The sequence below is a fragment of the Hemitrygon akajei genome, chromosome 18 (assembly GCF_048418815.1).
Source record: "Hemitrygon akajei chromosome 18, sHemAka1.3, whole genome shotgun sequence".
NCBI lineage: Eukaryota > Metazoa > Chordata > Chondrichthyes > Myliobatiformes > Dasyatidae > Hemitrygon > Hemitrygon akajei.
Genome location: NC_133141.1, coordinates 49,709,027 through 49,715,819, shown reverse-complemented (window position 1 = coordinate 49,715,819; position 6,793 = coordinate 49,709,027).

Sequence of the window (6,793 nt, the reverse complement as noted above, 5' to 3'; positions counted from 1 at the left end):
CCATTTTCCTACCTTGTCTTTGTACGCATTCATGGTGCAAAAAGAACTATCAAACTGATATTTACTCAACACCCCCCCCCCCCCCCGTGAAGAAACTCTTAGTCCTAAATAGGCAATTCCTTATTCTGAGTCTTTGTCTCCTGTAGGGGACTGTCCTACCAAGAGACAAAATTTCACCATCTCTGCATTATCAAACCTCAAGAATTTTATCATCTGGATTTTGAGGTAGTACAGTCATGATTTTATTTTACTTAGAGATACACCACAGTGACAGGCCCTTCCAGCCCAACAAGCTTGTGCCACACAATTACACCTGTATGACCGATTAACCTACTAACCAATACATTTTTGGAATGTGGGAGGAAACCAGCACACCGGTAGGAAAACCACACAGTCACGAGAATATACAAACTCCTTAAGACAGCGGTGGAGCCACAGGCGCTGTAATAACATTACACCAACTGTTACACCGCTGTACCACCCCAAATGGAATTTGTGAAATATTAGAAACCCAATGAGAAATCAAGAAAGCTAGCCGGTGAACACAAGGGCCATCACTCTCTTTCAACAGAATTTGTTGTCCTTCTTCTATACAACTGAGAGTAGCTTTAGGATATTTGTACCTGCATAGTTCAACCTGGCAGCCATAAAGTTGTTAAGTTATTCAGCACCTTTCCACAGATATCTATTTACATCTTTCCCCAACCAAATCAATTGAATCTATGTGAAATTAACTTACTTACAAAGTAGATCTGATGTAAACATACTGAAAATATTATGCTTTTTTAAAAGTGAGATCTAATTGAATTTTTAGTGGTGTACTAACATGTTTATTTTAAAAATTTCTATTTTAACATTTCAACTTCTACCATAATCATATGCTCCAGTCTTTATATAGAACTCTACATAATGTTTAACATTAATTAAACCTTGCTTTTTATTTCCATTTGTATTGTCAGTGTGAATTTTTAATGTAATTGGCTGCTCAGCTGCTGGATACCAGGGGTCTCATTGTACTGATATCTGATCCCTGGAAAAAAGGGGAAGATTTACCACTTATGTTTTTGTATCATTGCATTATGGCTGTTTGTAAATCCTTATCCATTATGTTTAATTGAGATCACACTTCAACCTTCTAAACTCCAAATGATTATAGAGCCATTTTATTCCATCTCTACTCCTTAGAGTTAATCAAGTGAATTTCCATTGCATTCCTTCCAAACTATATCCTTTCTTTGACAAAAAGCCAAAACTTTACTTAATATATCAGGTGCAGTCTCATCAAGTGAAATGATAAACTTCTGACTAGTAAGGTGGTGACTTGTCACAGTCCATTTGTTTCACTGGGTGCTTGGTGGTTAAGGTTTTTATTCAATAAGTAGACACCAGGGGAACAAGTAAAAAGAAAAAAGGTATGAGCTTCTGGATAGGCACATGGCTGATCAATAGTGCCTGCAAGAAAGCTATGATTGCTGTTGAATCTGATAGGCTGAAGCTCAATATACTTCTTATAGCAGATTAAAATTGCTGAGAGTGTGTCAACAAAATATGACATTCTTCTTGCAGAAAAGAAATTCAGAAAAAATATGCAACCAATGTGTCAGCTTCATTGTAAGGAGCTCACTGTCCTTTTTCTATTAATTAATATCTTGGAATTTGGGCATCATTACCAAGGTCGTCACTTGTTGACTATCCAAAATTTCCTTAAGGAAAATGGTGGTGAACAACCTTCTTGTAAACTAGCATCTGATACAACTTCATCATGATATTCTAACTCCTGTAGTCAATATTTATAATAAAGTTCAAAGTAAATTTATTATCACAGTACATATATGTCAACATATATAACCCGGAGATGTATTTTCTTGCAGGCATACTCAGTAAATCCTATTAGAATAATAACCAGAATAGAATCAGTGAAACACTGCACCACTTGCGTGTTCAACTAGAGTGCAAAAGAAAACAAACTGTGCAAATAAAAAAATAAATACTAATAATAAATAAATAAACAATAAATATCAAGAACATGGGATGAAGAATCACTGAAAGCGGGTTCGTTGTTTATGGGAACATTTCAGTGATGGAGCAAGTGAAGTTGAATGAAATTATCCCCTTTGGATGAGGAGTAATAACTGTTCCTGAAGCTGATGGTGTGAGTCCTGAGGCTTTCATACCTTCTTCATGATGGCAGCAGCAGAAAGAGAGCATGACCTGGGTGTGGGGTCCCTGATGATGGATGCTGCTTTCCTGCAACAACTGTGTAGATGTGCTCAATGGTCAATGGTGGGGTGGGCTTTGCTGGATTGGGACCACCATCGATCCCTGTGGCACACGACTACTCACAGGCCTCCAGTCAGAGAGGTAACCATCTGGTACTATTCTCTGGCTTCTCTGTGCTTTTCTACTCTTTATTAAACCCAAATAGCTAAGACGCTATATCCTTTCTCTCATGTCATTTAGGAATGGAGTTTGGCTGACTGTCTAGAAGATGTTACAGCACCTCAGCAAGGGCAGTACATATTGACTATTTTATTCCTCTCCAGAGATGCTGCTGAGTTCCTCCAGCATTTTGTGACTATATTCATGCAACTGTTTTTAGCAAATAAAAAGAAGAGGAAAATTTGTTAATATTGTTGCCTGCGGGAATGATCCTTTCTCTTCAACAGAATTAAACATTGACGAACATCCCCATGAAAATAAGTCTGGAACAAGCTGCAACTACTTGAAGAGCAAAATTAACAGCAGATGGAATGAATGCCCAGATACTCCATCTACTGCATTTAATGGTAATGGTGCTGTGTTCTTTACACTGAGAAGCCAAACAAAGCTTGGGTGACTGTTTTGCATAATATCTCCATTCGGTTTCCGAGTGTCTGTCAGATGCTCCAGAGAATGAACTCCTTCTCTGCCATAGATTGAGAGAGGCTGTTTGCAAGTAAAGGGATGTTTGTTAAGCAGGAGACTTTTAAGTGAGAGAGTGAGAGCTTAGAGCCAGCATGTTCCTATTACAGTGAAAGACAAGTCTGGCAGGATTGGTTCATAAGGGACATTGAGGCTCTGATAATGAAAAAGAAGGAGACTTACTTCAAGCATGGGCAGCTAGAATTCCTTGAGGAGTATAAGGGATGGAGTGGGTACACCTAAGAAGGAGATCAGGACAACAAAAATAGAACATGAGATAGCTTTGGCAGAAAAGGTAAAGGAAAATCCCAAGAGATTCTATGCATGTTAGAAGCAAATGAGAGAATAAGGTCCCTGGCAGCACAGGAAATGGGTGAGGTCTTCAATGAGTTTTCTTACTTGTATTAATTGTGAAGAAGATAGTAGAAGCAGGGAATTCAGGGAAGTAAATAGTGATATCTTCCTACTACAAAAGTGGAGAAGCCAGTGATCTTAGAGTGCAAAAAGTTGGATAAATCCCCAGGGCCTGCCGAAGTAATTAAGTATCCAAGGACATTGTGGGAAGGTAGGAAAGATAATTGTATTATTGTTATTCAGTGGTGAGGTACTGGTGGCTAATAATGTGTATTTTTATTGGGCAAGGGCAAGCAAGCAAACTACAGGCTGGTGAGCCTAACATCAGTGGTGGGAGTTAGTGGAAGGGATTCTGAGAGGTAGGATCTACCTGCATTTGGAAGAGAGAGGACTGATTATGGATAGTCAATACACAAAATTGTATCTTACAAATATGATTGAGTTATCTGAAGGGATGACCAGGAGGACTGATGTGGATAAGGTAGTAGACATTATTGAATTAGCACCTAGAAGTCTGGAATAGTGATCCAGACATGTTCAATTCCCATTATAGCACTTGTGCTATAAAACACAAAACAGTTACCTCTCCCGAAACATTTAAGCTTGATCAATACCTCCACCCATTAACCCACTCCACCACCACCCACCCACCCAAGAACCAACGTACACTTCAGCTAGCATCACTTTATGTACATACACAGTCTAAGTATATAAGTTGTGTTTTATAGGATTTATGTTATACTTATATTTATAGTGTTTTTTTTGTTTTTATCATATTCTTTATGCTTATTGTTTTTTTATGCTGTATTAGATCCAGTGTAACAATAATTTTTTTACTCCTTTACACTGGTATACTGAAGAATGACAATAAATAACCTTGAATCTTGCTCTTAAATTTTGAATCTTGTGGTATTTAGATTCAGCTAACTAGATATATTTGGGTTAACAAAAGTAATGGTGATTATGATACCAGTGAATTACTATAAAAACCTAATTGGATTATTATTGCCCTCCAGGAAATAAAGTGTGTTGTCAATACCTTGTCTGGACTCTTTGAGATGTCATATCAACAGATTAACTGATAATTGCCCTCTGAAGTAATCAAATTGCTATTAATTAAACATGCCGTGCATATTTTATTAGGAATAGTCAATGAATACATAAAAACAAATTTATAGAATACAGTTAAGGGGGGGGGGGAGAAGGAGCATGGAAAGATGGTGCCAGCAGTTTTTGCAGTCCCAGGTGACTTCTTCCAGTTCGTCCACGGAACAGCTTATTCTTCCTTTATTACATCTTTCCTTTCTTTTCAAGGTAGTTGGGGTTCTGTCAGAGTCTATGATCTACAGTTCAAACTATGGTTCTTCACAAGTGGTGGGTTTTTGGATCAACTGTGTGGCCTAGTACTTCTCTATCTTCAGGAACGGCCTGGAAGACATGTCCCCTCGAGGAGTGGCCCTATAGACGACCCAGTTCCTCGCCGATTTCGCCAACTGAAGCTTCGTGGGAGACTGAAACATTGAGACAGCAGGCGGTGTGTTTCCTAATCACCGGCTTCTGTCAGATGAAGGCCCTGTACTCGAGCAATTTCCCCCCCCCCACTCTTTTGATGGAGAGTGAGAGCCTGTTGGTCCTTGAGTTGGGGGGCTTGGAGAAGCAACGCGGAAAACTGTAACATCAGAACAGTGAGCTGCTGGTCTCTGGTCTCATTGTTACAGTAGCAACCTTTCTCTCCCTTGCTAGAAAGAGAGAGCCTGTCTGAGATACCACAGTGCTGGGTTATGGACGGTAGTTTGGACGGATTCTGGATCAAGGTCTCTTTAGGGGTGTTTACTGTTGCTTGTATAGAGGGGATGGGAGTGGGTGGGGGTGGGGTTGATGCTTTTGCTGCTGCTTCTGCGAAGGATGGGGGTTTCAGGGCTTTGATGTTCTATCATTCACTCTACGGGGTTCTTGTTTCATGGATGTCTGTGAAGAGTATGAACTCCTGTCTACATTCTCTGATATAAAAATGAATCTAAACGAAGTGAAGAGCGAACCCATTGAGAAGGCTGACAAGGAGCAAGCAAGCAAGCAAGCAACAAACAACAATGAGACATACTGCAAGTAGTACAAGAGACAGAGAATATTAATGACAAAGGGACTGATGGAATCACTTTTATGCATGACAGGATGGACTTACTAGCTTTTCAAGAGTTAGCATTAAAAATATTATTAATATGGGAAATAATAACATCCACATGTGTAATCAGAGGTCTGAAAATAGGAATTTCTAACACCTAGAAGACTAAATTGAAAGGAGTTTCAGGTTAATAATTACAAAATGTAAGTGTTCAAAAAGATTTTTAACCATTTACCAGGTCCATTGAAGAGTGTAGCCTTTTGAACATGAGGTACTCAAATGAAATATGTGTGCTTATTCAAGGATTCTTCAAAGCTGGAATAAAACCTGTGGAGTGTGGTATTGTCTAACCCGTTATGAGAAATAGTGTAGGTTGACTTTCAACCAAACTTCCATAACTGTTTCCTCATTGTCAGCTAATTTTTCTCCCTTCCCATCTGACTTCACTAATTTCATAATTAGTTTCAATGGAATTGATCAAAGCTGCAGACCATTTTTTCAGCTAATTCAGGTGTGGTGGAAGTAGATGTTAATCCATTTATCATACAACCCCAAATAAGTTACTTCTGGGTATTTGGAATGTCTGAAATTAATACCAAAAATTTATCCACTCTTTTGTTGTAATAATCAATATAGGAAAATGTAGAAGGCCATACCGAAGTTTTGAGTAGTTTTTTAGGAGCTTGCATTTCCCAATCCTGTAAGTAGTATGTCTTCTGTTTTAGTCTTCTACAATTTCAAAGACTTTAGACAATAGATTTAACTCCTCTAGCTATGTCCTCCTATTAACATTTCCAAATGTTATCCATAGACACTTTTCTATAATTTTCCTTACTAGTTCCTTCTGTAACACCATCCTGTGTCCCTGCTTTATTGGTGAATAGTTTATAATGTCTATAATAAAATGGTTTCATGCCTTTATTCAGATAGGCAACAGAATTTATCTGATTGGAAGGTGATATGGAAACATGCGAAGTAGTATCTATTGAACGTATTGTGGATGGTACACACTGCGCAGACAATGGAGGAAATGAATGTTTAATGTGGTGGCTGTGGTACCATCCAAAGGCTGCTTTGTCCTGGATGGCGTTAAAGTTCCTGAATGTTGCTGGAGTTACACTGCTGTCTCCGCTTGCACCTGCCATGGTGTAATGTCCTTGGAATGTCAGGAGATGAGTCACTCACTGCAGGATACAAAGCCTCTGACCTGCTCTTGCAGCCACAGTATTAACGTGGCTGGTCTAGTTGAGTTTTTGATTACCTCTAAGTTATTGATAGTGGGAATTCAGAGACAGTAATGTCATTGAATGTCATGGGTGAGTCAAGTCATCAGGCCTCATTGCCTGGGACATTGTTGGCATAAATGTTTCTTGCCACTTATTAGCCCATGCCTGAATGTTGTCCAGATCTTTCAGT